This window comes from Polyergus mexicanus, unplaced genomic scaffold, assembly GCF_030449975.1.
Source record: "Polyergus mexicanus isolate NDT 795.1 unplaced genomic scaffold, iyPolMexi1.0 SCAF_6, whole genome shotgun sequence".
Lineage (NCBI taxonomy): Eukaryota > Metazoa > Arthropoda > Insecta > Hymenoptera > Formicidae > Polyergus > Polyergus mexicanus.
The window spans coordinates 10,927,165-10,953,299 of record NW_027223326.1 but is presented as its reverse complement, the minus strand read 5'-3'; the positions used below and the strand labels follow the sequence as shown (position 1 = coordinate 10,953,299).

The following is a 26,135-nucleotide window of genomic DNA, read 5'->3' as shown; positions in this document are numbered from 1 at the left end:
TATTATGACATTTAATGTTGCTTTGATGCGTATATATTGTGTATTGCAATTTTTGAAATATTATTTTTAACGGTATAAATAATAATATTTTTTTTACACAAGAAACCATTGTAATACGATGAGAGTATAATTAACGATTCCTTTTTTTAACGAGCTGATGGGAAAACTGAATGTAAACTCTATGTAAAGCGGAAAGATAAGCGAAAAGAGTAATTGGCAAGAAAACGGAAGCAATTAAAGACTGAAGAATGTTAAAAGAATTCATGCCTCTTCTCATGTTGCTGGTACAGCGATAGAAGTCAAGAGAGATCAATGTAGTCGAGAGATGATAAATCGCTACTGTCTCGTTATCCCGCGATTGGAATTCATAGGACTTACAGACGAACCGAACTAATCGCGAGACGTTTTCTCCATCTTTTTTCCTTCATTGTATATACAAGAACGAAAGACTTAAGAGCTGTCTTATATGTGAAATGCGAACTCGGCAATTCGATATTCGATAATCGTTATTCTCGAATAAAATCATCGAAGAGAATGACAAAAATTCATATTTATTTTTTTACAAGACAATATAAAAAATATATAATTTAATTATGTTTTCAAATAAAAACATATAGGAATTAAGGCAAATCTTTTTTAAAACTAATGTCATCATTTACCGGTTATTTTATCGCGCTCACTCAAATTAGTTAGCATTCCAAAAGTATAGTTTTAACCGATATTTCTCGTATTATAGCAAAGAAATTGAATTATCCAACAATACTCTATAACCGCGGCGTCAATTAGCGTGCGTTATCGCAACATTTCACTAACAAGGTATCCGCGGATAGAAAGCTTCTACTATCGTAATAACGGTCTAGAGTGATCGAGCGTAATTGTTCATTGGTGCCATTATTCGCGTATTCTTCTCGCAGCCGTTTGTCGAAATATTTGCATATCGTATCCCTTTCTAAAAAAGGCATGAAACCTCGAACTCGAATATATCGAAGCGTTGAAGCCTCTTTGCGACTTGCTTCATTCGTATTATTTGCAACTGTCAAATCATGCGAATTTTGACAATTTGTGAAAAGAAAGAGTTAAAGTTAGAAAAGAAGAATTTAAAAAATTGGAAAATGTCCGCAAATAAAAGCGCGCGCGCAGCGCGTGCCTGTGCTGTTTTAGTATTTTCTAAAAATGTAAAAAATAACCGTGATTTCAGAGGTTTTCGGGCGCTAACTTTTTAAGAAAGCATTTTTCGATCCATGTTTATAGGATTTTTTTTATTCGCTATTAAATTATCCTTCAAATGAGATTCAAAATTATTGTAGTTCGCTCCATAGGTTTTGAAATAGATCAGTTAATAAACAATTTCAAATGAACCAAAAAGTGTTTTTTCGGCTATTGACGGTTCTTTTCATTTGAAAAAGAATTTAATTCTCTACAATTTTTGTTTCGGTACTTTTTGTTAAAAGACGCATACTTTCACGAATTCTTGCGGTATGATATACGGAGCTTGATCTAATAAAGACGACGATCGATTTCTGGATTAATCGTTTTATCGAAAGACGGTTCAAAATATCGTCAATCGAAAAAAAAAAAAGCGAAGGATGCAATCGTATCCGAAACGGATAAAACGTTTTATTATTTTGGAGGATATGGATGCACACTGTGTTCATCAAAACGACACTCTATACACGATCTTAAAAACGCTCGATTTTTTAAATATTAATATTTTAAAATTATTGACATTACAAGCAAGAAAATTGATATCTATTTGAAAAACGAAAAATTCATAATTTCAAAGTTTTGGAATATAAAAACAAATTATTCTTTATTTAATTTCAATTCTAACAGAATTTTAATTTGAGGATTAATTGCAAAAATATTTAACGCCGCTAATTAATAAACTAATTAACGAATATTTAAAAAAATACTCTCCAATGCGTTTCTTAACGATTAACTTTGTCCGTCGCAATCGGTAATCTCACATCTTGAATAAGAAAATTCTCCATCATTGGAGAACACCACGATGGAAAACTCGTCGTGAATTCTCGCTATTGGACGACGGTTCAAAGGAGCGCGTCGCGTTAGCAAATAGAAAGGTGCAAAAAAAAAAAGAGAAAGAAAGAAAAAAGCGAACGCATTGTGTCGCACGCGTACACCGTAAATTCATTTCATCATCAAAGTCGACCCTTTTTTTTATCTCTCGTCGGTGCTGCTAAGTCGGTGTAATTAGAGTACAGCGACACGCCACGCGCGAAAAATTCCAGTCTACTGGAATGCTTAAAAAGCATGGGAATCGTTCGACACGTATTATTCACGAACGATACGTATTCGTGAATGAACACATTTACGTTCATCGTGTCGCAATTAACGATCGGCGCGATATACGAAGATATTAGGAAGCGTCGAAAAGCGATATTCGGATTTCTGTAACGAGAATAACAAGAGATTATCTGAAAGAGTACGAGATCTCTCAACAGAGTACGAGATCGCGCTCGACAAAGTTAAATTTGCGAACGTTTCAGAGCACGGCGCGAGTTTAATTTCTAAGGGGGCGATGTCTTATTTACTTTACGCCGGATATATTTGCGTTATGAGGCATCACATCCATTTGCCTCGCTTTCGCATTTCCATTCCCAGGTGCATTATCGGCACTTTAAACATTCTACATCCGCGATTACTTTGTTTGGACTAAAACAAAGCGCCAAGTTTGCGTTAAGTAATCACGCTCCACTCACTTTGTTTCAGGATACAATGTGTGATTCCCGCATAGCATTCGCGACATGAACTACGAATTGTGAAAATTCAATACAACGATAACTTCTGACAAAGCAATACCGAATTTTAGAAGAAAAATTTTTTTTTCTCGAGATGAACTTTAAAACGAGAAGATGATCGTATGATGAGGTATGAAAAATATAAATGACGAAGGATTTAATTGCGGCTAAAGTTTTTCAGCACTCTCGTTAATGATTCACTTATCTTATGATATAATTATATCTTACATACAGATAATGAATGAAAATTCCTTCAACCCCTTGCCGATATCGTTTTTCGCTTCATTAATATTTTGTGACGTTTTTTCGCAAGATAGAAAAGAAAATAGAGAATAAAAATATAATAAATGATCAAATATTATTATTTTTCAAATAATAATTTATGCTTTTTTTACGCAAACATTTATTTTCTAGTATAATTAAATCTTTTCCTCTAGCAAATTTCACAGAAATGACAGTTGCGCGAATAACGAATGAGCATTGTCGGTGACGTCGTTATTTCCAAATAATCTCCTCGTTTTGTAGAAATTTTCTGCATTTTAACGCACACAAAAATAATAAAAATTAAAGTAACAAATATATATATATATTTTTTTATGTAACGCATTTTCATTACAACGAGAATTCAGCTCATTCCTGCTAGATTGTTTCGACGTCGCTGCACAACGTGACTCGCGCAAAATGTGAAAAATTGTTGGCACATTCGTTTCAAATCTTAGTCAGACTTTATACATAGGTCCTGCTTCTTCTTTCAATTATCTCTCTCTCTCTCTCTCTTCTCTTTCGCATTCTGCATTCGTAAATTTGTGATCGGCGATCGAGAGTCTCATCGATAGGTAAACGAATTAATAATCGCTATGTCGATAACATGTTCTATGCACAAGGATTCGTAAAATAAAAAAAAGACGTTCTTCTAAAGCAGAAAAAGTTGTGTTTTGCATTGCAAAAATTCTTTAATCCACGTTGTAAGTTATATAATCGATTAAAACAACATTCAACTGATTACGAAAACAATTGAAAAGTAAAAGAAAGCAAATATCAATCGACTAAAGGCATAAAATTAAAGGTAAAATTAAACTGTAAAAAAAAAAAAATGATTCTGCGACGAACATTCATTTTTATCGTTTTCTCGCATGAAACGGTATTTCTTTTTTTTATTAAACCACCCTCTCCTTCCTTGGTAACTCGTGCGTACAATTCGCTTTCCATAGCATTTAGTCGAAAGGACTACAATTTCGAACCGTAAGTCAAAACCGCAAGCCGCAAGTGCATGGTTTACCGACGGTCACCGGAGGTTGAGTGGGTTCCCGGCTTTTAAACGACGATATTAGTTAAGTTTTGAAGCGAGTCTAGACCTGGGCAACGCGGCTGTGAAAGTCTCTCTCGCCGATAGAGAAAGTGAGTGCGCTTTAACGCGCATCATTTATATTCGGTTGCTAAATGAACCGTCGCGTCATCAGCCCCTCATCGCTTGTCGCGCGCATCCGCGTTTCCGCAATCTCCGTCCATCTTCTAGGCGAAGCTGGTGCGCGGAATCGCGCGGAACGCGTGAAAGAAGGCTGACAATTTTCGCGTTCCAACGGCGACGATGATTCATCATCGCGGCGCGGTCGCGTCGTCATCTCGTAAAACTCAACGATGACTAACGCGAATCTATTGCTTCGATTCGATAAGACGTCTATTTCCAAAGATTCTCGATAATTGCGTAATGATTAATTTTCTACGAAATAATTCTCCGCTCTCTCGTAATGCATCCATAAGTTGTCATAGCTGCGAACGTATGACATGTCGCGATATTTTTGAAGAAGGGGAGAAAAATTGCTTAATAAAACTTTCAAAGATAAAGACACCCCTCTTTTTTCTCACGAGGAAAAGGTAATCTCGTCTACGGAGAGTTTAATATGACCGGTGCTTTGTCGGGCTACGATTACGCAAGACGCTTAAACTCCGATGCGAAAAGTAACCGGGGGACAGTGCCCTTTACTTTCAAGATAGAAACCGAGAGAGAAAGAGAGAGAAAAAGAGAAGAATCTAGCAATGGAATTCAAGCCATTACAAACAACTGGGACCCTTGCGTTTGACAGTGACGTGTAATTATGAAGCATCGTCTAAACAACTCGAGCGCAACTTGTCACCGAACGAAATTAATTTCTCTCTCTCTCTCTCTCTCTCTCTCTCTTTCGTTTTTCCGACAATAAGACATTGTAGATTTATGCGAGTAAAGTTACCGTTTTGCGACAGATATCTGTTGCTAATCGAAACGGAGCCGGTGCATTCTGTTCCTAATCGCGAATGAGAGTAATGACAAAAAAGGAAAAGCGAGATCGCTACCGTGTGATTTGCGGGACGGATCGATTAAAGTTAGTCGCACTCGAGCTTGCCGAAAGTTTCCGGGGCGAGTTATTCTCGACTTCCATGAGCTGTATTATGGGTACCTATCTGGAAGTAAATTCGACGAATCTCCCTGGGAGAATCGATCTTCTCGTAGAAGGAGAATTAAATGCACGCACGGTTAATTCGCCGGGATATACAGAGTGGAGCATTTATATTGTGATACCTAAATATGTAAAAAATAAAACAAGATAGAAAGAAATGTTTCGGACAAAAGTTGTTCGATTTCAAGGGGATCATAAGATGGTGCCATTAGTTTGACCTTGGGTGGAGGCGCTTCGGAGATTTTAATGTCAATCTTGTTTTATTTTCTTTACACCAATCGACGTCTCTCATTTTTCGAGCTTAAAATATTAAGGTAACATTATGGCAAAATAAATAATTTTATGAGATATTTCATAGTTTATGTAAAATTATGTCGAAGTAAAGTAACAAAATAAAGTATAAAATATCTCGTAAACTATTAAACTTTTGGCCATCATACCCCTATAACTTTTTATGCAGAATATTGCAAGGAATCGATTTATGTAAAAAAAATTGGGATGTTTCCATTTAAAAAAACAAGATTGACGTTGAAATCTCCGAAGCGTCTCCACCCAAAGTCAAACTAATGGCACCATTTTATGACCCCCTTAGAACCGAACAACTTTTGTCTGAGAAATATTTCTTTCTATCTTGCTTTATTTTTCACATATTTAGGTGTCTCAATATAAATGCCCCGCCCTGTATAACGGGAGGAAAGAGAAAGTACGTGCGAAAAGTGCAAATTGCCCGAAAACTCAAACGCGAGCTGCGTTCTTAAAATGCATAGATAAAATCGACCAGCTACGTTTCAAGCACTTTTATTAGCTCTAGTGATAGCAGTAGCTACATGCTCTATTCCCGTTATTTAGTTGCATAAAAAGGAAGAGATTGACCGTAAATCCATGTGCAATGACAGTAATTAGTGCAAATTATACACGCTGATGAAATTATGCGATAATGTTTGTTAATCGCATGCTTGGCTGCTAAAAGTATCTCGCGGTTCATCTTTTTTCACGAAAATGTACGAACGGTATCCTTCTTAAAGAAAAGGAGGCGAAGGAAATCGACGATGGACATTATAAAGCGGAACATTATGTTCATGGAAAAACACGTTCTCTCTCTATAAAAAAAAGACCGATCGGAAGACTGCCATGCGAGGAAATAAGGTTGGCCGAAACGAGCGCGACCTCCATTTCAATACCGTGCAAATGTCAGTACAATAATGGTAGCTTGATTACAATATATACTTATTTCGAGTTACAAGTTTAAAATCAAACATGAATATTGAATCGATTTTATCGCAATATTATCATTGGAGATATTAAATCGTTTGATCTTTGCTTTACTTTGGAGAATCGATAACAAGGTACTTAATATTATCCATCCTTTAGCAATCAAGTCAAATAAATCTTTAGACCTTGAAGAAACACACGATATTTATTCAATACTTTACGTAAAAAGATTTTTAAAGAAACCAATATAAAACAAGTATAAAATAGTATAAACAATAGAAAAAAATTCCGTAATAAACGTAAAGTAAATTTAATAAATTTAATGTATTATCTTAATCAGCGATGTATGTTTCTCTCTCTCTCTCTCTCTCTCTCTCTCTCTCTCTCTCTCTCTCTCTCTCTCTCTCTCTCTCTCTCTCTCTCTTCTTACACTTTTCATCAAGATACTCGATCATATCAGGCATACCTTGAAATTATGGCGATGTCTGGCCATGATCGAGGTTACCGAACGAGTTCATCGTTGCGTAACTCCCCTTTAGGCACGTGTGTGACTCAGAAGGCACTGATTATAGCGTGACACGAAGCCATGAACCGCGTACGTGCCGAATGGGAACAACACTCGACAGAAAGAACAAAAAGTCTGCGTACTTTTGTTTTTTGCAGCAAAACTCGCTGCAGAAATATATTAAGTTTCTCGAGGGGGGTAACGTGTTATTCAATTCTATCATAAAACTCGAATCTATAATTTGATTGTTTCAATATTTGTATGCAAAATATGCATGTAAAAATATGGATATTATTCTAAATCCTGCAGATACTCAAATGTTTGAACGAAAAGAGAGAATAGTATTTAAAAATTATATTTCATAAATTATACTCAATAATATTCCTATAAAAATCTATCGAATAAAACTCATCGCCTTAGATTTAGATGATATCAAAAGGCATTTAAGAGCCACTCGAGTTCTCCGATAAGTTGCCGCAACGTCGGCACGAATGTATTCTATTGTACGTGGATGGCGAATAAACAGCAAGAAAGTCCGACCTTGATGAGAAGACGCATGCGATCCTATATTTAGATACCGATGGGCGCTTCCCGTTTTTCCAGGGCGAAAAAGATTTCTGGACTATTTGACAAATACAATTCAGAAACGTCACGCGCCTCCGTCTCTCGTATATATATCTCGTCCCAATTAAAAAAGAGATAGAAGAAAATCTCGCTTACTAGGCGATAAAAAATAAGAAACTCTGATTCTACGCATCTCTTTTTCTCGTTTCTTTCGATTCTCACGAATCTTCTCACAATTGGATTCGCGTGACCCGAGATCATCCTGCGAGTCATTAATGGAGAAAGCAGTGACAAAACGCGGGACAAATTCTTACAAAATACACGATAGATATTTGTAAGAAATTTGTTCGTTGAATGAAACGATCTCTCCAGCCACACCGCGAGAAAATAAATTTCCCATAGTGAATTTATTACACGGATCCTTGGATATGCCGAAACGCACGCCCTTTCCGTCATAAATCCCGTGCTCCGTCGATCTCGTCTTTCATAAATTCGCGAAGAACAAATTTCTATGCTCGGATCCTCCTTCTTTTATGTGTCAAAAAAGTCTTCGGACATCTCTTCGCGTATGCATACGTTCTTTTTTTCGGGAAAAACATGCGCATGCAACATGTTCGAGCTTCATCATCGAGAAATAAAAAGAGAGAATAGGCTCGTATAAAAATTTAATATCATCCCGACGAGACGTGCATTCCGGTGCAGTGTGATTATATACGAGTTTTACTTCGAAATAAGATTGATAAAAATAACGAGAGACAAATAAGTTAATCAACGTTAGTCAACGTTGCCTATCGTTTGCTCGGTCGCAGTACATCCTGTGACATCCTACGCTTGCACATTCATACTTCCGTGGAATCATATTAAATGTTGGATGTCAATGGCCTTTGAATTGTTCGGAAAAATTTGTACACGAATTTCACGATGAGTGCGCGCGCGCGCGCGCGTGTGTGTGTGTGTTTATTGAAAATATAATTTAATAATATTAATATTTTAATATTTTACATTCTCCTTTAATTTTACAACGTACCTCAAGAGACATAAGTTTCTGATACATGGTGATACACATGGTTGCTTTTATCGCGGAAAAATTATTTTTCATTGTGGTCGACCATCCGGTTCGGTCTCCGGCGCCAAACTGGCTCTCAAAAATGTCTCTACTTATTCATACGCGCACCACGAATGGTTACACTTTATGGCAACACTTTACGCAAATGTTTATGGTGTCTTAAAAACTCGCCGGCGTGAGTGCACGTAACAACATTGCGTAATTATCTCCGAAGAACAAACATAAGAGAGATGGTTTTTATTACAACAAAATTTCGAACGCGTAGCGCGATTACGATTGTATGCAAATCGCTGCTGCGCGGCGTTGTTAAATAAAGACAGAAGCGTCTGTCGGCGTTATCGATTTTAATGGGATGTTTTTAATCATTGAAAATGTCGACGACCTCGCAGAAGCAGGAAAATGTAATTCCATAATAACCGTCGAGACTTGAGATCGCGAATAAAGCGCGTTAATCCCGGATAGGATTCGCGGTCCTTTATGGTATCGTTCATTTGCGACTTTATAATTATAATTATGAATAAATCTCTATCTGTCGTCTCGAGGGAACAAGATTGAACATTTCAGAGTAGAGAAATGCTTCGAAAAATTGAAAATTTGCGAAATACATGTATGTATATATCGAAAAATGTCGATCGTGGCTTATCGTGAACCGTAATTTATCGCAGCTCGGAGAAAAACGCCTCGCGCGAGATGTATTTTTAAAGCTCTAGGAACGATAAATTGCGAGCGCTAAGCGCGATTCGCTTCGTTACGGTATAAATAGCCAGTTTGCCGTGTATATACTGCGCTAAAATGTTATATCAAGATTCACGCAATTTACGTTTTACAGGCGCGCGAAATTCAATCTTATAGATATAAGCGAGTTATCTTACGCCGAGTATACCGAGACTCCCATTATATCTTAAATACGTCAAGTGCCGTAAAATGAATCTGACTTAACATTATATCGAAACTTTCGTTGTGCTCGTATGTACCTCATTAAGCTCTCATTAACGCCGAGATATTTTTCAAGTGTTCGGGTAAATCCGCTTTGCGTCACGCTTATTCTTCGCGATAATACAGGAAGGAAAATTCATATTTATACATACTTAATGAAGAAATAGAAAGGAGGAAAAAAATTCCACGAGTTGGATGATAAATTATTATATAAGAGAATTATATTATATATAATTCTCATATATATAAAGGCACTTAATTGAGCGCTTAATTGATAATTATAAAACATCAATGATAGGAATTGTACGTGCAGGGACAACATGTTTTCGAAGTTGGAAAAATTAATTGCAGTAAAGAACACGCACACATACACACACAAAGAAGAACTTCACATGTTCATCTGTGAAAAATATTTTCTATATTAAATATTATATATACACAATATATATATATATATTTTTGCTTTTTAACTTTGATCGGCATCTCATCTCGATCAACAAACTTCTTCTGAGTCAGCCTGTACTTACAACCCGACCTAACTCAACATCGTGTTTCTTGAGCGGAGACAAGAGTCTCCGCGGCGCGAGACTAACCGAGTATTTTCGCGTCTAAGCGAACTTTAGCCAGGATTTTTCTGGTTGTCTTTGGAGAGTCTAGTAATGCGCGCAAAAGGAGGGCGGGAGGGACGTCGTATAAAGGACACGCGTAGCAGGCTTTCTGCGGCGTAATGAAACGCTTAACGAGCTGTGGGAGTAATTCAAATTCCCTCGGTAAAAACTGAATAGAACTACCGTACGTAAATCCCCGCGGCTCCCTGTACTTCTTCAGCGCCGTGTGACGCGCGGCGAACGAACGGAATTTGCCCACGCCGTAATTCACGATGGGAGTAGAGTACTAACGGTAACGCTTGAAACTAGGAAGCAAATAATAATTCTAAATATCGTTTATCTTGACATAGTTTAAATATCCTGACGAAAAAAGAAACGGGTCTCTCACGACTCTCGAAAGATATATTGACATCTTAAATTACATACATGTGTCAGGCTACGAAAATGAAAATTCTCAATTTTCTTTGTAATTTGTACGGAAATGCATCTTGAAGATATCTCGATTCTAATTTTATTAAATATACTATATTAAATTGCTCGTGTTTCACGAATGACATATGCGTTTCGTTGGTAACCATTCGAGGCATATAAGCAAATATGTGCAAATGGTATCAAACTAACGCGGATTCATTCGTTCTAGATTCTTCACGGACGAGCGCGATGCAAAAAGCGAATCCTCCTTCCTTCGTCTCACTTATTGTGCTATAAATTGCCACAACTGCACGAGACAGCGGTGAAGGAAGAGATCCATTATCTTTGCCTCCTTTTAATCCTAATAGTCCATTTAATGCTTATTCGGCTTTATTTGAGATTTTCTACGTGAATTAATTACCTGCCATACATAGAGGGTATTTTCATGGCTTGTTGGTTTTTTTATAATCCGAAATTCCACGTATAATTTTTCATTTATTTAATACTACGGCTATTCTTTCTCCCGACATCGTCTTATCGTGCCTCTCTTCGTCTCTGCAACATTTCGTAACGCTGTCCGCCGCCATTATCCGATGACTTTCAAAATTTGCCGGAAGCGCAATAAAAACAATAATTGGAATACTGAAGGAGAGAGGAATATCGTCGACGAGGGGAATCACCGGTTTCTAACGGTATTCGAACAATGAAAGGAGCTCTTGGCTGTTGACAGCGTATGTCCAATCGGCAAAGTGCCGCGATAGTCACGTCATAATTATTTCTTTCATGCTCGACGAACCGCGTATTTCATTTTCGGAGAGACCCCTTTCGAAGATCTCTCCCGTTTATATTTCATATCGCGTCTATTATTTTCACCTTCCGGAACGAACGATTTCGACGTCTGCGTTTTTTTACGAGCGTTCGATATAGCGACGGCGCGGGATAAAAACGCTCCGCCACCTCTTTTTTTTTTTGTGCGGACGCGCCGCGATCGATAACGATTAAATTCTCGTTCCCGGAAGTTATAGAGCGTAATCGGAATTTATGCCCGTATTCTTGCATAATGCGAAATTACGAGCCCACCGCCATTCAGAGAGGCCAGTTCAAGAAGCAATAGTACACACTTTGCATATCATTTTCCGATGGCTATCTTAATTTATTGCGTTGATCTTAAAATTGTATATAAAGTTTTTTTTTATCAATATAAAAAATTGATTAAAAATTAAAAAAAGATTTATCTCTCCTATAATAGACATTGCAATTGAATTGTATAGTACGAAATAAATGGATTTATGGAAGAAAGACGAATTTTTTTATATTTCGAGAGATGGATTTCATACAATCGCTTTGAGAAAAATAAATTTCGATCTGCTGAAGTTAGCGAATGTAAAATCGTCACAATATTAATATTGACAGAAAATAAAACGAGAGAGGGACCGTAAATATTTGTTCCCGTAACGATATTGAGGCTGGGCAGCGTAAACATCAAAAGTTATTAACCGACGAAGGGGTACGCAAGAAGATTCGCGGCAGAAGACGCCTTGTCAGCAAGACCCTGAACCTCTCTCGTCGGGAATGCTTCTTTGATTCGAAACAAAGTGGATAAAGTAAAAACGCTGTTGAATCAAATCGCGGTATGCAGGTACGACGTCACAAGCAATTTCCTTTGCACACGTATATGAGATTATCTAACGGATGATAAGATGCACACAGGGATACTCGAGGTTTTATTAATATTGATCTTTTTCGCTTCTCGACAATCAAAAATCAATTCAATTTCGGGTAATTGCTTCGTATGCGTGTGTGTCTTCTCTAATAATATCAATTTGTTAATTTATAGAAACAATATTTTTATAATCGTATTTCTGAAAAATAATACACGCGTAAAATTGCGATAAATAGATTCGTTCAAATAACTGTTTGAAATCTTTTCGTTCAGAACGAAACAAATACGTTTATTTGAAAATATGGAATAGCATTAAATTATTTATATTAATTTTTATTTTGTAAAATAGATTGCCCAACATTTTCCATATTTTCCGTTACGCGGTATTCAGTACGCGATATACTTTTAGCAATTTTCATACAACGGGAACCAAACGCGCTTTATCAAACACGATGACTCGGTATTTGTGTTATAAAATGTATGTGGATATAAATGAAGAAGAATGCGAAGAAGATGCCAAGATACGCGACAACCGCAGTATATATAAAGCTGTAACGAGGATAATCTTCTCCCCTCATGCCGGTCGTTCCCTTCGAGAAATACGTAACAGCAGAAATTCTTTGGCATACGCTGAATGACGCTGAAGCTTCTGTGCTCGAGCACCTGCGCTCGCATACTTTGGTGATTTTTCAAGCGCATTGAGCGTTTCTGTTTTTTATACGAGAGTATACGAGATGAGGAGAATACGACGACAAACCGATGTATGTGCGCGACCAAAAAGCCGTAAGTTTTTAAATAAATTCTTTATCCACCTTCATTCGTTTAGTCCTACAAATGGCGAATTATAATTAAAAGTTTTTTGTACAAAACTAATGATTTGTTTTATCTCATTCTGTTTTCCTTTCATCGATAATTTTTTTCTCCAAATTAATAAAACAAGATTCAATAAAGTTGTATTTTCTTGTATTATATCTACGCGACAAGAGTTAAATTCACAAGTTGAAAAATATCTTCGATAAAATCTTTCGAAAGATTTTCAAAAGATATACAAGTTAGCTTGTAATTTCGAGATAAAAGTCTTTTCTGCAGGCTATATCGATTTTTAGAACTTCTATAACAAAAAATTCCATAATAAAACAAATAGGAATGTTGAGCTTTATGATTGTAGCTTTTGGCATTTCGATCAAAGCTGATCGTTTGTACCGAATCCGGATTTTCTGCGTGGAAAAAAAAAAAGAAGTTTTTCATACATGAACGCACTGCTTGCGTGTAAATAATCAACGGATATATGTTAGTTTTTTTTTGCCGCAAATCAAAAGAGCATTTACATTTTGTGGATTTGTTTTCAAAATTATTATTATCATTCTCATTTAGAAAAACATAGTTCACGTATTTTAATTTATTATATTTTATTTATTCCATATAGTTTACAAAGAAAAACACATAAGATTACATGATTGCAATGTATGTATCTTTTTAAGACTTAACGCGATTAAACTTTCTAAAATAAACAGTTTTATTGAAACACTCTATGCGTTATATAAAGTTGTATTTCATGTTTGAGAGATAACGATACAGAGTGTTTCAATACTAAAGCATTTCTATTTTGTCACAAATAAAAGATATATATAAAAGAATAAAATCAGTCTTTGTTAAAATTATTGTCAAGATATCTTTGATTTCGCCGATGAAAATGTAATTAGAAAATATTGTCGAAACAATCTGTATATTAAAGTATAGGCACGAAATATTATGCATCGCGATGACCGTATAATTAATTTACAAGATTACGGGATTATAATTTTCTCAGCTAATCTAAATTCTGCCCGTTTCGACGTGCGGCTTTTACGTTCACTTAAAAGGGAAATATCGTTACAGAAATTTCGTTACATCCACGTGTCGCTCTACTGCCTATGTTGTTAAAACTTTACCTTCCCGTTATGTATATAATATATATATACGCGCAGAAAACGCATTGCCTACATTCTAGAAATTTCAAACCGCAGTTAAATCGACCCTGCTTGAAACGAGCATGATTTAATTACGCGAGTGCGACAATTATTTAAATCACCGCGTATCAAATTCTACGCGGCAAATATCGTTCGAGGGGGAGAAATCAATTATATATTTTATATCAAAAATTATTTATGCTCTATAAAAAGTAAATTCTAAATAATACGCGTCGCTGATTTTTATTTTAACAATGCTAAATAAGAGAGGAAAATATCGAAAATCTCAGCCACGCGGAATATTAAAAAGGAAGATACAATCTTGCGAATTATTTCTCCTTAGCGTGTATAATCAAGACTCATGTCATCGCTTTTCGCATTATCACTTTTACGCGACGACTCGGGAACGTTAAAGTGGATATAAAATTTACGAGTGCTTAACGTCAAGGTAAGATCCTGGACGGTAGAGGGTAAAATTATTGGTTTGTATTAGAATGTAAAAATACTGAATTTTACGGCGTGAAATAGTGCACGCACACATGCAAAATAACTAAACAACAACTTTTTTAAAGGATATTTCCAACGTTGCCATAAAAACGAGTGGGAAATCATTAAAACGATATATATATTGTAAAAATAATATGCATTTAACAAGAAGATGGAATTTATCCAACATTTATTTATACGTCGATTTTTTACTAATACGTGTATATCTCGCTGCGACGCAAGTTTGTAACTCGGCGGTAAAGCTTAGAATTGACATATATCTCAATGATGAGCACCACATGCCGGGGCAAGGCCACCATTTGTAAGCTGTTACATACACAGCGAGCTCTGTAGGGATCACGATGACACGAGTCGGGAACATTTCGATCTTCGAGGTCGTAGGTCGTGCGGGACTTAGGGCCGAAAACGAGTTAAGAAAGATCTGTACGACAGTCAGATCGCATGCAAATGTTTACAATCAAAACTAGACGCTATCAAAGTTAGAAAACGAGTTTCCCGTTTTCGCTGTGACTTAATGGCACGTTAAACGATTGTAGTTAACGATTGTATGCATTATGCCAAGCGTATTGCGCCGTATTTCAATCCCCAGAAGAGAAGTCGATCAACATAATATGCAGATTAAGAAATTTTATGTTGCTAAAGAAAAGTTCTCATTGATAATTTCGATAACGATTATTAGTTTACCAAGAAAAAAAAAATAAAAAGAAAAAGTGCAATACATTTTTGAGAATAATTCCAATACAGAGATGAGCGAAATATATTAAAAATATAATTAAGATCGCATAAAATACAAAAGATCATATAAATATAGAATAAGTTTGTAGAAGTAAATATCTTTATGAGTTTGGCGCCGATACAAAGTATAAAATATCTCGTGTCGTTCAACGGCCAAGTCGATATCACCGTTGCACTGATCACGGGATTTTATGGAAGAGGTATCTCACGAATTTACGAGCCGCTCTGGTTATCATTCCTTGTCTGGTAGCCGCAAGGGCAAGGTCTTCAGGGTCAACGAGTTCGTGAGCCGGGCGCGATGTCTAGAGAAACGCGCGGAAAATTCTTACGCCTTAACCGGGTCTTTGTCGTGTATCCGAGGACACGAGGGAAACGCGAGACGGAGAATGGAACGATAAAGATCTCCTCCTTTGTGCGCGCGCAAATAATGCGGCATGCATCACGACTGGAGAACAGGATCATTCATCATTGTCAAACTAATATTATCCTCGATTATTGATTCCGATAAAAAAAGATATTTAATCAAATAATACATGCTTTCGATGTCGAATTGTTATTTATGAAAAATTATTTACATTTTTTCGTAAATTATTTGAAATTTTACATCCACGTCAGATTAATGCGGACGATCTCGCGTAGCTCTCTTCCGGAGATGCAGATCCTGCGAAAAGCGTCGCCCGCGTTATTTCGTTCGTATAATACGTCAGCGGGTCGCCTTGAAGACGCGTAGCCTTGGATATCGACCGACCGACCCGGCTCGACTCGACTCCGACTCCAACCTTCGCCATTCGACGGTGTGTTCGCCCCGACTGTTAGTTCTCGCTCTTTCTCTCTTCCTCTCCCACTCACCGTCCACCCCGCCGCGTTCCACGCCGAGACACGACCTCAGCCCTAAAGACGGCATAGGCCGTGCAAACGCCTACGCCGACTGCTTCGAGAGACCCTGCGGCTGTATCCCACGAGTTGCGAACGCGGCGAGAGATCGGCGAGACTTGAGGGGTGTCTAGCAGCTACCCCCTTTCCGTCTCGGTCCTACCCGTGTCCTCGGGCGGAACAGTGCTAATTCTATCGGGGGAGGAGGGGGAAAGGGGAACGGATTAAAATCACGATGAATTATTTTTAACCAAACCCCGACGCGACGACGCTTATATTTCGAATATATGCCTCGTATCGTGGTAAATAACATTAATCTTGATTGTTGATATAGCCCGTTATTACCCTTATCCTGTCTTCTCCGCGTGTTTATCATAGGGTGCGACCCTACTAATTCCGTTGGGACGAATTAGGCACACGCGATGAATTGCTCATTCGATTCTGTCAGGTGACTGTAATTTTTTTCACGTCTCGTTCTCTTTCTCTCTCTTATCGCGTAATCGTCTCGTTTGCGTCAGAATTTGAAGGCTGATCAAAAGCACGAACGTCTTTTAACGAATGCGGCGCAACGAAATATTTATCGCGATCGACGCGAAAATGGCGGGTGACGGGTGATCCCTCGTCGTTACAGCTGTCATTCTTTTAGTACGCGTCCCGGTATCCGCTTCCTCGCAAACTCCCGGAGTAGCTTCTTCCCCCTTCGGTCACAAGTCGGAGCTTCGTGCTTTACAGTTCTTTGTCACGAGTTTCTCTCCCTACTCGCCATCTATATCCCTCCAACGAGAATTCGACGTTGACTTTGCTGTCGGGACAGATTATAAAGAAGAAGGGGGAAAAAAAAAAGTAGATATTTGAAAAGTCGCACGTCTCCGAACCCATTAACGCTAGACAGATCAAACAGGTACGGTGAGGTAAAAGCGCACATTATCCTGCGGATTATCCGAGAGAAAAAAAACTGCTGTCATCTTCTATTTCGACAAATTTGTTTAAATCTTTTACTTTGGGCGCGATAAAAATTTAATTTAAAAAATCAAAATAGAGTTTCCTTTTTTATATTAATAATTTAATATTAAAGAAATAATTTTTATAAGTATAAAAATTCGAGAGCATAGCGTTGTTCCGTCTGTTAAAGATGACGAAGCAATGCCAAATGTAATATATAGCTAAGTCATATGGAATTTTACAGAAGTATTCAGGAGAAATATATTACGCTTGTACGTCGAGACGAGATGCAGCCTCAGGATTTCTACGCGTACGTCTGTCTATATTTTTGTACCATGCGACGCGGGTGTCGCCATATTACTCAAAGAGAATGCACGACGCGTAAATATACGCAAAAACAGAGGCAGGAGAGAAATGACGGCAGAGATAAGGGTGTGAAAAATATTCTGTCTACGACAGTCTACGGAAAACGTTCTCTATCGAAGAATAATACGTGTATAATCTCGATTTTCGTCAACTAAAATCTTGTAAACAAAACGTCTAATTATAAAACTCACAACACATGTAAAAAAAAAAAAAAAAATTTAAAAAAAGGGAAATAACAATAATTGTGTGAGAATTCGTAATTTTATCATTTAAATATAGGTATTTTAAAAGAATCTCTATAATCTTAGTCAACGCATACGCACACATACCTACACGCTGATCGATCTGAGCTCCTTATACTAATCAAGAGGATCGATATATATCGTTTTAAAACGTCATAAATTTAAATTGCAGACACATATCAAGTCCGATGATTAAGTTGCCTAATAAATTTCAACGTGGCAGCATTTACGACAATAGTTAAATGGTTAACCGCTTGCTCTCAATTAAAACGCCATCCTTGTCGCGCGTTGTCAAGTATTTTACGCTATAAAATGATTCCGAACTCTATTACTCCGATCGTACCACGAGCTTAAGGCAATCGGAAGCTCGCAATGTTTTCAATTGCAGCGACAAAATGCAGTGGGATGTATAAATGCTGTATACGCAATTGAAACGGACAAATCTCCAAAGATTATTACATCGACTGTGAATAATGATATTTTCGAAATTATCCGATTTCGTTAAATTGTACGGTGTCGTTTACCACGTAAATCGCAATTTCCTGAGGGAGAAGACGCCGACAAATATTCGCAAATATTTGTGCTTATTGCATTACTTTTGTACGAGATAGCTTTTAATGCGACGTTCGTGTAACCGACATCTTTCCTAGCGAAACGAGAAAATTACTCATGCACTCCTTTCGATCCTTGTTCTCGTCCAGCGGCCATTCTAAAGTTTCCCGTTCGTTTAATCGTGCCTTTTCGCCGCCGCTACCGGAAAGCCGGAAGCGACGACGACAATCAGAACTTCAGATCGAGAAGTATATTATTCGTACCGGTCGCAACTTTTATGAGAAAATCTCTCTCAAATTTTTCTATTTATGTACTTTTACAGAGACGGATGATCGCGACGATCAGCTGCGATCGCGCAATTTGAAGAATATAATCGTAGGATCTCGAGATTTTTATCGATAATTGCGTCCACGTGAACTCAGTTTATTCTTATCTATTTATTGAAGCGTGTTATTTATTACCCGTTACCCAAGGTTCAATTACAGGCAAGATCGACGACGATCAGTTCGGGTCGACGAGGTCGAGGCAGAAGAGTGTTGGCCTTTACGAATTCAATGTCTCGCTTATTTATAAGAGCGAGTGAGTTTTCTCCATCTCTCGTCACACTCATCAGTAAAAGCCCGTCAGATCGAAGTTCTTAATGGCAAGCGATTTCAACTTATTGCCAACGTCGTTCGTCTTGTTCCGGACTTGATTGCCAAAGTTACAGTGGCGTACTTAATTCCGTTTATCGTGAAAATCCCCTCGTTTTTCCGAAAGTTTTTTTCTTAATGGCACGCGTTCCTATTCCGTAGATACTTCAAAGAAAGAGACAGAAACAGAGAAGAAAGAATCTTTCGACTTTTCAATAAATATTAATATCATTTTGCTTGAAGAAAAAAAATTATAAAACAGTACGAGAGAGCATTGTGTCGAGATTTAATTAAAAATTTAATCCGTTTTTCATATTTAATTAAAAATTTTACTCGCTTCTTAAAGAGGTCTTACTGCGGCGATTACGCTAAAAAAAATATATATATATATATATGTGTGTGTGTAGCACTTTATTTGGCTAAGTATTTTATTACATAATTTTTCCACAAATCTTTCCTTCCAATTTTAATGCCCTTCTCTTCTCCATTTTCTATGCTAAAAGATATAATATCGTCAAAGCGTGATGGTGATATCTCTCAACAGCGTGACACGGTATCCGATGTCCAATATCCAATATCCTATTATGTGTACGATGTACGAGATCCACGTGCGCGGCAACGTACGCATGCACGCGCGCACATTTGCATTCATTAGCCACGGACGATCATTAAAGTAGACATTTCTCTTCCGGATAAATGTTAAAGTAAGTATCGATTTTTTTTCATTTTTTTTTTTTAGTAGAAGAGAAACGAGCGCGCCGGTAAATCAATCGATACGTGTTGTTTGTTTTTTTTTTTTCTCTTACTTAACGTTATTCTCAAACTTACATTTACTTTATACATAATCGCAACACTTTCCTGTTTCGGTAACCCGTAAAATTTTCCACGCCTGTCCTTTTTCCACCCGAGATATAATTTCGGACACCGTTTCCACGCCGCACCACGAGAGATGGTAATCATACGCGTCATTAGGCGATCTAACGCTAATAGTCGATTGCAGATCCCGATAGGATTCACGATTGAGTCAAGATATCGATACTGTAACTTGGTTGTGCTTCGTGAAACCAAAAGCGAGGGATTCGAGTCAATTTGCATGTTAGCTCGGTCACATCTCTTTTCGGCAATCGTATTATAAATTTGAGCTGCGACTTCCTTTTTGTATCGATTATTTACCGCTTGAAATTAATAAAATAGACAAGATATAGATCAAGAATAGAGAAGATATAACAATGATCAAATTAAAAGCATAAGCATGTTTATGATTACTAAACTGATAAAGACAAGATTATATTCGTCAGATTCAATCATTATTATATTTGTAAATTTTATGAACGATAAATAATTGATATATGTATGTTTGTTCGTTTGTTTGTGTATGTGTGGGAGGGAGGCAAGTGTAATAGCAAACGCTCTGCCTGGATTTGTTTCGACCGTAATGAAAAATCAGATGATCCCATGAGAAAATTCCCATGAGAAGAATATCTGCGCTAAACGAAATCGGAACTGTCATTTCCGCGGTCCTTTGTCCCATTTTTTAATTCGGCCAAACGCAGAAGAGCGTTAATTAATTCCGAATCGGCAAATAGGTAAAGTAAATTGGATTTACGCAAGCAGGATCAAACAACGTGCAATTGGGTCAACCGATGTGAAAGAGAGAGAGAGAGAGAGAGAGAGAGAGAGAGAGAGAGAAACAAGAGAGAGATTGACGTTCGCTTTCGCGGATGACAAGATTTCTGTCTTCGAGGCATCGGCACGAGGCAAAACGGGCCCCGTATTCATTATCGGATCGTTGTCAATTGTGGCCGTCGTCGCCGCTGCCGCGAGGGCTCGTTTGCATACTATCGCCTCTGGAATTGAATTATTGTCGATTTAGACATATTCGTGTCGAGTGGTCGGTCGCGCGACTCGAGTCTTCCCCGGATTGATAACGCGAAGGGGGTTTGACGTCCTTTCAACCGGGGAGGATTTACAATGCACGCGAGAGACGGAAAGGGAGGGAAAGGGTTCGCCGATTGCAGCGGGCACCGATATGCCTCCTTTGTGGACGATAATGTCTAATATAGGCGCGCTGAATGTCGTCGACGCGACAAAGCGTCGTCTGCCGTCTGCTCCGCGATATACTTTCGACGAATCTATAATATATTCCATACGGAGATAGGAAAGTGCGCGTATCTGCGATATATTTCCGCCGTGCTGCACATCGATTCATAGCAACCGTTTTCCATAAATACAAATATTATATATGCAAGACAGATTCATAAAGAGTGTTTCATTTTCAAAGATTACATATCTTTGAATGTCGGTGAGATGGAAAGAAAAGATTAAATATTTTGAAATTCCAAGAAAAATTTCAGGATTACATAATGCTAGTTTTTTTTTTTTTTTTTTTTTTTTTTTTTTTTTTTTTTTTAGAAATAACAGTTTTTCCATTATAATATTTTGTTAATTTATAATAACAAGAATTTTGCATTTTATATGTCTGACAATAAAAAAAAGATGTCTTTCAAATTAACTATTATTTTTTTCTAAAGTACCTTATCTTATTTTTATAAGAATTTCCCGTTTTTTATTTCTTTAATTTTTCTATTTTTTTCTTTTTCTTTTTTTTTTTTAATTTTGCAACATATCTTAAAAACTTTCTAATACTCTGAAACACGCATGGCTTAGAATTTATATTCGAGAATATTGAACTGTATTAAAATCGATGAGAATAAAGGATCATAAAAAAAATCTGCACTCTCCTATCGTTGAATCGTTGCCAAAATAAGAAATTGATAGCAAATATATTTCGCGCGTTGCGCAATAAGCACACTGTCGTAGACTATTTCAGAAAGAAGAAAAAGAATTGTGGCACATCGGGTGATACTACCGCAATGTAATAAACACGAGACGCTACGAGCTAAGTGCCAGGATGTTAAGGACGTCACCGCTATCCTTATTTCGCGCCCCGTCTGACCCGAACTAATCAGCACAGCCAGCAATAATTACATTATATTAACAAAGTTACGTGCCAGACTAACTCTCGAGCCGACGTCGATGCATGGTAGACTTCGAGTGTCTGGTCTATCCATCCCTTCACATATTCGTCTACCTGAGATCGCGTATATAAGCTGGTACGAGGCGAATACGAAGCGCTAGATAAACGAGAGCGGGAGATGGGAGCCGATAACTTCGTGACATTTCTGTTATCGAATCATAAAGATATAATATAAATACATAGAAAATGCGTAAAATCGTATCATCGTATCTACAATATTTACGGCAGAAAATTAGAAAATGGACATTTGATCTACCAAAGCAATAATATTACTATGGAAATGATCGAATAACCACGTTTTTATCTAGATTGATTTCTACTCAGCGTTGCAAATTGCATTTTCCTCTCCCTCCCACTTTTCCAAGGCGAACGACAGGACGCATTACACCAGAAATATGTCTGAGTCGGCTGGTAGATACATCGAGAGCACAATTCCAGACTGGTTGATCCGAGGATTAGACGACCTTGGTGGCTGGTCCATTGCCAAGCCGATCCGCGTACTTCTTCCTTATCTATAGATACCTTGGCAGATGACGTCAGTTTCGTTCAGATAGGCCGTACGCTACTCTTCAGGATCGTACCCGCCAGTCCTTTAATCCGTTTGATACTGGGATATACAGCCCTTTCATTCTCTTTCCTCTCCGAGAACGGGATTCCTACCGTCTATCTCGATAAAGATAGAAACACGATAGCCCCTCGATTGGAATTTTATCGATGAATATGTCTGTCGGAAGATCCCTTCTCCCCGTCATATCCGGTACAGCTTTTTATTTTATCATCGTAAAACTTTCAATTACATAAAATTCTCGTACGCAGCAGCTTCATATCAATATCAAGATCATAAAAATATATCGATAATTACATATATAATATATACTTGATTTAATAGACAATTTTTTTCTATTATAATTTATATTCCTACTTTTAATAGATAAATTTTTAAGCTCTACGCAGAGATAGACAAGATTTATCTGCTGGAAAGATAAAGCGAGAGCGTTTTCCCAACACAGTTATCCCTATTTCGCATCGTAAAAAATTTAAGTCGCGATTTTTTACAATGCGACAAACACGGATCAATCGCGTCCATCTATGCTACATCCACCCATGGAAAGATATACATCAACTTATAGATATATGTGTTTATTACGAGTATATAAAATGCGAATTTGAATCCAAATAAATAATAAAAGGTCATAAAAAAAAGTAAAATGTATGATAAATTCTAAATAATAATGTTTAAATTTCCATAGCAATAAGAATATTCTCTTATACTATCCGATTGCTATGCTAGTCTAATTATGAGAGAGAGAAAGTTATTTATGACGTTTTTATTATTATATTCAAGAACTGAGATGTGCGCGCACTTAGAATATACACGAGCGTGTTTTTAAATGTCAAAGATTGCAATATTTGATAGAAATGATTAATACCTCCTTATTGAAAAAAAAAAAAAAAAATATTTTTTTTAATAACACAATAACAATCTCAATAGTTTGAACATCCCATCGTCGGGAGTAATTCCTAGTTCCTCGTCGTTGATGCAACGAGCCGCGGCTATCGGTTGAAAAACTTTAAAACGCGAAGAGACTGGCAAATCCAGATTATCGTTAGAACAAACGCTCGCATTAAACGGGATTAATTAAAAGTTCTCGCCCGCGCCATCCTTAGATGCGGAATAAATTTTTTATATCCCGCGTGCGAGAGAGGGAGAGGCGGTCGCATTCAAGGAAATCCCGCGAATTTCGCCGTGAATTTTATCGTGAAACGCTTGAACGGACTGTGTTTTCCCCGAAGGCGGAGACGGCGGCCATCGGCAGATGCCGGAGAAAATTGGATGTTGGTATCGCGGGGTGCCGCGAAATCGTCGGATAAATTGAGATTGACGGAAATGTCGAATATTTTCGATCTCGAAAGCGCGAGCGAAAGTGCTCTTATTTAATTTACAACCGGTGTCGGCGCCGACTATCCGCGCCGGAGATAGAGGGAGATCTGAAAATGGAGAGCGCGAAAAAATCGTTCCGCCCGATGACGACCGGCAACCGTGAAAACGATAACAATCAAATTTTTTTCATTCTTCTTTCCAAATTTTCATAAATATTTTAAATATTGAGGGATTCTATGTTCGAAATATAAATTGATAATACTAAAATGTAAAGTCATATTTAATGTCATTGTTAAACAATAATGGCATACAACGATGCGAAACCGGTGATTGTGCAACTATAACGAAACACAAATAGAGCAGTCACAATAATCGGATATCTGGCTATCAAGTGTTCAAGTATGGTCAAGAGTGTTTTCAAGCGGTAACGTAACGATAGAACTCTCTGATCAATCTCGAACTGCACATTCAAAGCTCACAAAGGCATATAACAGGCATTCGTATTCATTGCATATTAGATTCGAGTCGTATGAGCTGTTCTAATTCTCGTCTAAAGCAACCGATTATCTATGTTAATGACCTACGAATTGAATATCAAAGAATATAAAAAAAAAAATTTTTTTTCAACATTTTGTGTTAAATTAATAATTTCTCAAACAATCTCAATGATAGAAAAAAAATTAATCATTATTATATGCTTCGAAACTCGCAAGATTAATGAAAAGTCTGTGATGAGAAATTTTTAAAAAATTTTGAAACATCTATCTACAATTCATTTGGCGAATTAAACTCTGTCGAATCATTGAGAGTGCTGGCGATATTCGTGCGGATAAAAATCCATCGAAATTTTTCGGCGAGAAAAATTTCAATCTCGCGAGATGAGATCCTTGCATCGGTTCGCTTCCTGAGGCAGGAGGCATGATACATACGTGTGATACATGAAAATTCTAATGTTCAAAAAAAGATAGCACGATGCATACAAGGCATGCGCAAGATGTTTCAGAAATTTTGATTCTTTTCTAAAGCATTTAAAAGTTAAGTTCATAATAATTATATATAATATTTAGCTGAATGTCGGTGCACGAAATTCTCTTTTAAATCTTTTTCAAATATTAAATTTATTCAATATCGCTGCATCTATGGTTGATGTATCTCGATAAAAATATCGATTATGTGGTATATTACACTATTTTCTCAGAAACGATAACCAATTCTTCGAGAGAAATACCAAGTTTTATTGCGTGTCGAAATCCGTATGATATTTTCTCCGCAATCTTTTCCTCGCGATACGCGAATACTCGTCATGTCGCAATAATGCATCTACCTCGATAGCACTCGAATCAAAACGATCCTACGCTATATCTCCGAGCACGCAGGACAAAGGGAATTCATTTTTATTTACTTCTCGCTATTGTAAATCTCTTCCTCTATCGCGAATCTCTTTGTACCAGCTTAATATCGATTGAGCCCTTTATAGTTCGAATAAAAAAAAAAAATCCTGTTAACAGCCGCGAGTAATATTATTTTTTGAAGCAAAAACTTCAGCCGTAAAGAGAAGTTTAACTGACAAAAAAAAAATGCGATTTATCACGCTTTGGTTACTCATTCCATTTTATTCTTTTCGCGAAATTAATAGTTTAATATTATAATTAATAATTAATAACGAGCATTATCCCAATGAAAGTTTTGAAACTGAATTCAACTCGGAGCCAGATTACCGATAAAGTCAGAATCCACATTGCATACTGCAATGACTACGCTTCTCGTTATATCATTCGAGGCCACGCACCTGTTATCGCTTTCCTTTTATTAAAGCCATCCCTCTCTAGGGTATTCGATGACCGACCGGTCAAGTCGAGAGCTTTGAGAGAGCCTTAACGTAATGATCGATTGTGCACGGCCAGTTCAGAAGCCGAACGTCCCTCTCCTTGCTTCTGTTTCCACGCACCTTCATCCTCGTTTACCCTTTGTAAACCCCTCCTCCACCTCGTCTTCCTACCTTTGCTACCACCGGAAGCGATCCCATCCCCGATGTACGCTCGCCTATATTGCTTCTTGCCTCGTCGCATCCTCATTACGTTCGCCGCCGCTATCGTCTCCATCTCGTCGAATCGCCCCCTCATCCCATCTTCCAAAATGTTATTACGTCGCTCATGCACGAACTGCGCTCCGGAGTTACGCTTGATGCCGCGCTGCACTACTCCTTTTTTTATCTCAAAAAATCTCTCACCCATCGTTTAATCTCTCTTCCCCGATCGT

At 37.4% G+C, this 26,135-nt stretch overlaps 1 protein-coding gene across 3 annotated transcripts in view; it reads right to left on the bottom strand.

Moving 5' to 3' along the window:
- The window catches only part of LOC138933863 (dentin sialophosphoprotein), a 175,695-nt gene that overhangs the window by 132,473 nt on the left and 17,087 nt on the right, over window positions 1-26,135 (bottom strand). The window lies entirely within an intron of this gene.